The sequence below is a fragment of the Dromaius novaehollandiae genome, chromosome W (genome assembly GCF_036370855.1).
Source record: "Dromaius novaehollandiae isolate bDroNov1 chromosome W, bDroNov1.hap1, whole genome shotgun sequence".
Classification (NCBI taxonomy): domain Eukaryota; kingdom Metazoa; phylum Chordata; class Aves; order Casuariiformes; family Dromaiidae; genus Dromaius; species Dromaius novaehollandiae.
In genome coordinates, this window is record NC_088130.1 from 36452580 (window position 1) to 36463081 (window position 10502).

Sequence of the window (10502 nt, forward strand, 5' to 3'; positions counted from 1 at the left end):
TATAGGTGGAACTACTCAAAGTGTGTGGGAATTTCACATAGCCAAGTAATTCCGTATAACCATTGTTACGAATTCTCCCTGGTATGTTCAGTGAGAGACTGTTACGGGACACAGGGATAATAACATCTGAAACAGACACTTGAATAAGAGAACAGGAAAACAGATGTGTCCTCCAAAACATGATTTTATTGTCTTTGGATTTTTCCCTCCTTAAATTGCTCAATAAAGTTTTAAAATAATTTTCCTATCACATTTAACACAAAGAAATGTTTTTCACATGTAATTTGTACCAAAGGGGATCAAAAAACATTTGTTTTGATGACACATAAAAGGATGGTGATAATACTTTGGAATTATATTTGTAAAAACCTTACTGTGAAAGTTTTTTGAATTGTTTGTGTGGGAGAAGAAAGGAAGAACAGTTAAACTATTAGTTAAAGTATTCAAGCACCTGAGTTATAGATTATTTATCATTATAATACAATTGCAGAACTCATTGCCACAGAATGCTGTGAAGTCCCAAAGTATAATGGAATCCAGAGAAGAACTGGATAAATTTCTTGATAGATTTGCTACTGGCTACTAACGGTTGAAACTTGCAGATCCCAAAGGCACTCATGGAATGCCAGAGGCTGGGCAAGCGCACGAGGTGAAGTACTGCCCCTTACTCTGTCTGTTATAATCTTCTTCTGGGAATCTCGCTACTTGTGGAGAAGAAACTGCATACTGTTAAAGACAATACGGTCATTCTTAATTTCTAATGCTGTGCAATATGCAAGTCCACTCAGGGCTGAATCTACACAGGGATTTAGGCACAAGGATGTTTTGGGGGAATGGTTGCAAAGAATGACAGCAGGTAATTTGGAGAAAGCAGAAAGCAATAGTAGAACAGAACAATATGTGGTACCTCATGTGAGGGAGGAGGCTTGAAGTGACAGAAGGAGCTTAATGAACTGAACGTTCATGGATTTTGGACAGGGTCTCTTCTCTCTTTCCTCTCATCATTGAAACCTCATAGAATTTGACAGTCTTTAAAGGAGAGGGGGATCAGATGCACAGAGGAAAATGGTGAAGCATCACAGAGAAAAACAGGGGATAGGCAGAAATTTTGCAGATGAAACACATGCTTAAACATCTGATGAAACAGAAACATTCTTTTCCCTTAGGTGGAGATAAAGGCCAATATGCTTAAGGTGAGTGCATCCACTTCTAGAAAGTGTAAAAACAAAATCAAAGGCAATGGTTTTCAGAGACCTATGTACAGAGACCAGAACACTAGACCTATATGGAAACAGGAAGTAAAAGCAGAAAATAACTTCACAGAAGTTATTCCATTTTGACTAGCCCTGTGGGAAGCTATGAAGAGTTTTTCAAAAAGTATAAGCAAATCAATGCCTCTCAGTCTCTAGTTTAAGTAGACTATTAGCTCAGATCCTCCTGAAAATGCTGAGGTAACCAAGTGAACATCCAAAACAATTTATGTCTTGAAAGTGAAGGCACTGCTTAAAAGTGATTCTAGTATTCTGTAACACTGAGTCATTTGTTTTGAATAACTGCTTGTGAATAAAAAGAAAAGTAAAAAAAAGCCCATCTAGAAATAATGGGGCACAGTAATTCTCATTTTGTGGCCCTTGTGAAAGCAAATTTTTGACGAAAAAGCCAAACGAGTATGTTGAAGACTGCAAGTTTGATCTTAAGGAATAAATAGAAAAGTAATGTAAGATGCAGATATAAAGATCCTCAGTGAAATGCTCAAGCCAGAGAAATCATGGCAAAAGCTAATCACTTTTTTTTACAAATGGTTCTACAGCTGGTTCCTAGTTTAACATCTACACCCAGGGCTGGCCTCAATGATGAGGCCAACCAATACATCAGCTGCCCAATACAAAGTTCTACTTAGTCCAGTTGTTAACCATTATACCTTGCAAAGTGTAGGAAGCTTTGCTTAGGAAAAAAAGATGGGCCAAATCTAACCCACCTCTGAAGTGAGTTTTTCATCATACAAAGCTTTGAAGTCTCAATATTGTTCCTAGAGATTATGTTTGTAATGGGTAACATCAAAACTGCGGGGACAATACAAAACCTATACAAGGTAATCAGCATCATCTATGAGGAAAACAGACAATGAAACATGAACCCCATACTTCTAATACAGGCAGTAACGTAATTCTGATATGCTACTTCTCTCCTTTCAATAAAAAGCTGTTAAACTGAAATACAAGCTCTAATTCTGATACATCTTGTGATGGTTTTACAATGTTATAACTCATCTGACTTAGTTTGGGATCAAAGCTGGCCTCCTTACCACTTCATTCTTTGCATCTCCATTATCTATTAAAACAAGCTGTTTGCAACTCAGACTTAAACATTGTAAGAGTTTATAAATGAGCTTTAACCTCAGGTCTCTCATTAATTAGGATATCTAAAACTTGTTGTTTCAGGTAACACAGCCATTTTCTCAAGGTATTTGGAGACTAAGTCTCATTCCAGGAAATATCAATTAATTCAGCGCCTAACTATTTGGAGGGTAGGGCCCACTGGCCATATCATGGAAGTACAGTAACTTGTCTCATAAAAAACCTGTTCTGTAGCATTAGTCGAAGTTGACCCAAATTCCAAGTGAATGTATGCTTTTTTCAGTTTGTTTTTTTTACAAATTCATAGTACCATTCAAACTGCGTTATTTTTCAGAAACACTTTAGTTTAGGGGCATGATATTCCACTCTGTTATCCCAAACATCAGTTTTCCACCTGTTAAAACCAGAGTCTCAGCAGTGCCCTTCCACCTACTTGGGCTATACTAGTGTAATGCTGGTATTAAAGAGTGAGATTCAGAATGCAGGTCACCGCTGAGACAGTGCAAGGTGAATTCATATGGATTCACAGTACATCATTTACTGCCAACATACAACCTCTCACCTTGACCTGTAGCAAGGGCAGTGTGAGAGCTATAAAGACTTGTACTGAATACTGGAGCTTTGGGAATGGGAGTGAGACTTGCATTCGCATTTGCCAAAATGTGGTGCTCATACTACCTGGACGCGCCATTCCTTGCACCAAGGAGGTATCTCTGCGTAAGCCCCGATTTTCCTGGCTTGGCCATGGCTCACAGGTTTCTGCTACAGGACCCTGGCTCCAGGAAGAGGATGAATTTTGGAATCCAGTCTCTGTAGGATTAGAGAAGGACTTGAAAGGAAAAATTTGGAATCTATCCCCCTGCTTGCAGTTTCTCTGCCAGTCCCAAGCGCTGCTGGGGGCAGGTTTGACCCGCAGCTTGAGGAGGGAGAGCCTTGCTCTTGAGCGGTGCCTGTGCTCTGGGCTGGGCAGTGGCACAGCTCTCGGGGGGGCATCGGAGGGCAGGGGCAAACAGCGCTTATGTGAGGGTATGGCCCTGCTGGCTCAGGGGCACTAGCCTAAGCCTCAGGCAAAAAGAGATAACTTCTTGCCCTTGGTGTTAAAATTTCTTCCTACATCTCCACTCCTATCCAACAGTATTTGGGAGGGTGAAGGGTTCCCCTTTGCTGGCAGGGAAGAACTAACTCAAATCACCTTGTATTTTATTCCAGTCACGTACAGAGGTAGTTGCGATGGAGTGGTTGCTGCACTGTAAGTTCACAGAAAAGCTTACCCGATGATAATTTATTCATACACTCAGGCCTTCAGTTGTCAGCATCTGAAGGTGAAGATCACAATCATTTAACATTGTAAGTGTAAAGTTACATTGAAGTTAAAAGTGCATTTTGGGCTGTATAAGACCTTCGCTTTATGTATTTGTTTACTTGCCTAGTCACTCTAAATTGGCATTATTAACTGCACACATGAAAATCAACACAGATATAAGTTAAACACTCACTTGGTCATTAAAAAAAATTAGAAACTAAAAATCAGAAAAACAGTTCTTTTTTTATTTGTATTTTTCTGTAGCCACGAATGTGTAGGCCAAAATAGAACTGCTTAAAATCATACAAAGCAGAGTAAATACAATTTCTTCCAAAGCTGTAAGTTTTCAAATACAATCTCCTTTAGTTCTATCTATGAGGAATCCTTCATTTTATAGATCTTTCTTGTTTTTGTCTAGAATTGTTAAACTTATTTCCAAGTGACCTGTAACTTTGTTAAGGATATGAAGGTAATTGGATAATACACTTACCATTCAATAAATTGAGAAATGTATTTTAGCTGTGTAAATAGAACTGACTCAGCATTCTTCTTCCCAGTTTAATAGCCTTTTCACTTGCAATAAAAAGGAAGCCCTGGTTTCATATTATACCACAACAGACTTCTTGCAATTGATTTGAAAACATGAACCACAGAGCCTGTTGCCAGGGGGGACAAGCACCACCAATGCTGTCACCACTGTCCAGGGATGCCAGAAATGCTAACCAAGTAATGAACATGATTTACAAAGCCAGATCTACCCCTGGATTGCAGGCCAAGAGGCCTAGACTGATGAAACACATCTGGAAGCCTGCCCACTGGAAACACAGAAGTGGAATGGGCATAATTTAATGCCAGACATTTTTGGGAACGGGCCCAAAAACATCTTCTGTGAGAGGAAATGAGAGAGGAAATAGCTTGTTATTCAAAAAGAGAGAGAAAGAGAGAAAGAAGTGAGCTGTGAAGGTGAGGATGTGGCTGGCTAGGAGGAGAATGTTCATGCACAGTATGCAGAGAGGAAAAGAGCTGTTGGAATAGGAAATATCAATAAGCCAGCAAAGATAAGAAGGAAGCAGGGCCTGTTTGGAAGGTAAACAGTTCATGATGGAAAGTGTAGCCTAGCCAAGAATAATAATTTACAGATAATTAAAGGAAAAGGCTAGCATAAATATGAGAAAAACTACAAAAGCCTCAAAGAGGACTTAGAAAAACTCCATTAACCTTAACTGTTCAGCATATTACAATTGACAACAAACAGGAAAAGGAAAGACAGACAATATATAATTAAGTCCCAGACAACCTACCTTTTAATAAGTGCTACCGGTCAAATTTTTATGTTGACTCAGGCAATAGAGGTTACATTAAGTCCAAAATTATAACACAAACTGTTAGTGCTGGAAATTGCCACTTACAAGAAAAGCTATCAAATGCTATGGGTTCCAAAGAACTACATTCAGGGAAGCAGCAAAGTACTTTAAAAACCTCACATTTTTATGTAAAGATTCGAATAGAGACAAAATCATTTAGGCATTAATGGGAGACAAATCTTGCCCGGCAATAGGTGTTATGGGTCAATACTAAAGTGTGTGTTGTGGAGAAGCTTATAATACCATACCTGATCTGTAGATAAATCTGTGGTAGGATTTCATTCTCTAGTGCCCATTCTCAAGTACTGAAAATTCCTGAAATTACAAGCAGAAAAAAATGTGTTTTCATTAAAACAATTTGAAAAAGGCTGAAATAGGAGGGAGGAATGTTAGTAAGCAAGCTAGTGAGCTCTGTATGTCTCTATACTCTCTTTACTATGGACTGGCTATTCTACAGGAGAAAAAACCTTTTACTGTAGCAACTGGCATAAAATACAGTCTTGGACTCAGAGCTGCCCTTCTATCATTTCCCAGTGACCAAGCCCCATCTTTGCGCATCTAGAATGTCTCCCAGAAGAAATAAATATTATCATGCAGGATTCCCTTCGGACACTAACAGAGTTAAATAGAATGGTTTTCCTTTCCAAGAGGAGAATCTTCTGTTTTTCACTAGAATACCAGAAGAATGAGCATTCTTATAGCATTTTAACAGGAAATACCCATAGAGGCAATTTCTGTTAATATTTCAATATACTGCAGGGTAACAAAAATCTGCAGAGGTTTCCAGGGCTGAATATATACATACCTTTTTTTAAACACAGCTTTTGACATGGAAAATATACTATTAGCAAATAGATCTTTTATTCCTACACTTTCAGATTTCATTGATGCTTAAAGGAAGGTTTAATTCTTATATCTCTGGGGGATGAGGATAAAACCACTCTCTGACACACACATCATTTTTTTGTGACATTTTTTAAAATTATATGGAAGAAAATGTGAGAATGGGCATGTCAGTATTTTACCTAGCATGCCCCAAACCAAAATGTAATTGAAAATGTCCTATTAAAATAACATGATAAAAATGCTTATTTTTTGTATGTTGCGGAGGGAAGGATCGGTATCATTAATACTTATTTACTACTGGTATATACATGCTTGAGCTGCTTCACAGTCCTCTCTCCTGTTCACTAGGATGATAGCTAGAGGCAATCAAATAGGGGCCAGCAGTACAATGCCCCTTTGAACAATGTTCCACAGAAAAGACATCTGCTGTGCATACAATCTGTCTTTCAAGGACTAAAAGAGGTGTTACCAACATTTCACTTCCTCATACAAATCTCTAGGTTCCTAAATTCCACATATATGCCATCATAAATAGTATAGTTTTCTTTGTGAGGACACACAGCTTGACTTGGGCATTAAAAGCATCTTGAAATTCATACATTCGGACTGGATAAGACATTTCTTCATTTGTAGGGCCTATATAAATATTGTTGTAGGGGAGATTCAGCTGAACCAGCAACTGGGAAAACTGAGTCCACTGAAGGCAAATGTATTTCTTATTTCTTGGCTACAATATTAATAAGTGAGGTGTGAAATTCCCCTTTCATGACATGGTATTTGCAAGTAACTCAAAGCAAAATATTTGTGCTACATTCTGTTCACCCTCCTCACTCCATTAGTTCTACCACCCTCAATGAGGCTGTGCATAAAACAAGCTGGATTTGGCTTTTTATTCTGTTTCAGGTAGCTGCAGTTTGGTTTTACACAGTGATGGACTATAGATGCCTACATTACATTTAAATTATGTTTACTTCATCTACTTCTAATTGCCGCTAGTGTTCGGGTTTGGATTTCACGGTGTCATAATCCTGTAAGAACAGCAGCAATAAAACAGTAACAATCTCCTGAGATCAGTTCATCAGGAAGGGCATGGTACTGCAAGTGCTACTGGATCCTGAACCTGAGATTATCCTGTAGCTCTGCATTGTGCCCCTGGGACAGTTCACGGGGCTGCGGAGGTGGGAGGAGGTACCCACCAGCAGCTCTGTGGTGCCGCCGTCCTGCTGGCCATCTTACCTCCTGCCCCGTCTGTCCCGGCAGCAGCTGCTCTTCTGTGCAAGCCTGCTCCATTGCTACAGAGGAACCGAGACTGCATAAAACTTGGCAAGGCCAGCGGTTCCCAGATCATGTCTCCTATGGCAGCTCTGGAAGCAGCTCAGAAGCAGAGGTTGGATGGTTCGAAACGGGGCTGTGGCAGGCGATTCAGAGGAGAGTCGTGTTCGCTGGCCTCGCCCGTGCCCTGGTGCTGTGACTGGCTCCCTGGTCCTGATGCTAAAACACGTTAGAGAAGTCCCACGTTTGAACCACGTTCAGGTTTAAATCTTCACCTACCTGAAGACAAATGAAACTCTACTTGACTACCTCATCTCTTCAGGGCCAGGGGTAAAAGGATGTTATGGCAATATTTAGGAGCCTACAAGCTGAGCGATATATCACTCCTACCAGAGAAATCAGAGAAGTTCCTAGATTTAAATGGACAAATGGGAAAATGGCAACCCCCTTCGCAGCCTGTTACAGACAGAGAATTGTGTATTTCCAAATGAAATGGAGACCAGTGGCTGTTCAGTTAGTTCCTTTGCAAAACAAAAAACAAAACTAAAAAATGATACCACGCATTACCAAAACAACTGCGTGCGGAACAAGGCCAGTGTCATGATGAAGGCCGAATACATTAAACCACGTGTCCTGTGAGAAGGGCGTACTTGCTTTGGAAAGGGTACGGCTTTCTTATTAAATAATGATTTTAAAAAGTTTTTAACCCCTGTAGGCTTTTGCAGCGTTTCAACATAAGTTGCCAAAGATTTCTTTTATTAAGGCGCTTTCCAATACTAATCTACTTAGTCAATATCTTACAGTTCTGCATATGTATTTGAGGTTTGTAATTTCAGCTTTAAATATGTATAAAATTTATTCCGATTTTCCTGTCGTAGTGCTCCTCTCTTCAATTTTCAATGGAGCGACTACAGTAGGTGACTACTGCTGGGGCAAACTGCGATAAGAGTAGCTGCTGCTGAGCCTTTCAGTGGCAAGTGCCTCTAAGCCTTAGCTGCGCAGAGCAGCTGCTTGGATGGGCCATGTCGGCTGACTCAGACAACACAACTTGAAACATTATTATAATAATGAATTCAGATCTTGAGTGAGTTGACAGCACTGGATTTACAAATCCATTCTAAAACACACAGGATTGATGCTGTACTTTAATTAGCAGCCTGGCTGAACCTAGACTTTCAAAACGGTGATACTGCAGTGTATACACACACTGCTTAAGTAAACAGCACCTTCACAAGAGGCACTCCAGCTCAGCGAATTTCCTTTAGGTTACCAGGTTGGCCATTTGTCAAGTCTACAACATTTGGTGGCTGCTGGTAATGGATTTTTTGTTTGTTTTATGAAGAGTTTCATTCAAATACTTTGAAGAACCTTGGCAGCACTTAAGTGAACACAGCTCACTATGGAAAATGAAAGTCAAAGCAGCAAACTGTCAGGATATGCCAATAGCCTGCTAGTTTGGAGAATTCTGAAACTCCAAGACGATACTTTAGTTAGTTTGCTATAATAACAAATAATTCTACAGATCTAATCTGAACACAACATACTGAAATGCTAATGTGCCTTTGGGTCTGAAGAACTCACAAAAGAGTGATGCAGGCGTTGTGTCGGCAGTGACATTACCTACATTATGATTTTCATAAACACATCCAGGGAAAAAAAGGATGAACTGATTTTTCTTTTTAAACAGGAACAGGCTGTACTTATTACAAGTCTATAGGCATATGAATAATCTTCCTCCTCTGATTCCTTATGCACTTTAGTAATCCCCATCTCTTCTGCTCTTTGAGCTGGCTGAGCTTGTGCGCTGTGAGTAGAATACATACTCTTCCTCCCACCCACGTCTTCCAAATTTGCATGTTGAAAGTAGCCACCTAAATTCATATTCAGACACCCAGTTTCCAAAGCCTTAGAACATCTGAAAAATAGTCCTGCAGGCTGGACACTAGATTTGCATGTGCTCCTCAGTATAGAAGTAATAATTAAAAATACACCATATTTGAGGCAAAAATATGAACCTGCCTGTCATTGCCGACTTCTCTATGAGCTGTATGATGGTGATGACGTATAGTAAAAAGGAACAAAAGAAAAGCAAAATTGCTACAAGTATACACAATATGGATATCACAATGCACATTGCAAGTTGTCCATCTGCTATTAAACATCTCTTACTATAACCATTGACAAGAACGTATGCAATAACTGGGCACAAGGAGAGAGAGAGTCTTGGAAATCCTCACTCTATGTAATCCTCTTATGATTAGCAGGACAAAGAACTCAGCAGATACGGCCTAAGGTAGTCCATCTCCTGCTATACAGAGCGTTAACTCCTCACAAATGCTTCTGTACCAGAGTTGTCCTCTTAAAATTAGAGGGAGGACTAGCGTGAATAAAGAACACGGCCTTTTTGCCAGCAAGCTGCCTTCTTTCTTAATATATATACACACACACAGCCCTTGGCAGGGTGATCTGCTTCCCTCCAATGGAGTTTCCGTTGTGTAAGCTCTTTTAGCAGTTTTTAAACAGGGAGGGAAATACAGTCTGCTTGTCAAACACCAACTGGACATACATAAAATACACTCAGAAGTCTATAGATTCACTGTATTTTATAAAGGATTTAGTTTCACACACTCTGCAAGGTCAAAAAGCAACATCAAAAGAGAAAACTCCTTCTGGGATCATGTCTTATGTGTTGAGCATTACCACACGCAGGCAAATAGTGGGTGACTCATACCTGCTGTTTCTTGACTCTGGGTTAAACTTGGAACATAAATTATGTCAATCTGCTCATGTAAAATTTCCACAAATTACGGCTGGGTTGAGTTATATGGCACACTTTATTTTCCCCAACTGCAGGTATATTTGAATTCAAGTAGGCTGTCAAGTAAATATTTAAAGGTGAAACATATAAATGAAGGCAGAGCGCAACCACTAAATGGTAATGTTATGCTCCTTTTTCATGGCATAAGAGCCATAAGATTATGACGCAAATATGAAAGGATATCTTGATTAAAAACAATGCATGCTACTATAGAGTGCCCTGAATAAGGCTCTTACATTTGGAGAAATGATAGTTTTAAAATTGAAAATCAAACATTTTTTAATTAAAGATTTTCTTCTTTCCTTCCAGGCCATGATTGTATCATTATTGTTCAGGATATTATAAATGCCAGAAGATGCAAAAGAATTAAGAATCAATTAAATATTAATAAATTGTAATTGTAGTTGAAGATTGTAGAATATTGAACATATAGAATAAGATATTGGCTAGGAATGATGATGGAGAAGAAAGTGTTAAAAAACACAATGGGTTTTTTTTGAGACTGATTCTCTTTTCCCTTTTGATCATAGGCTAAGTTACAA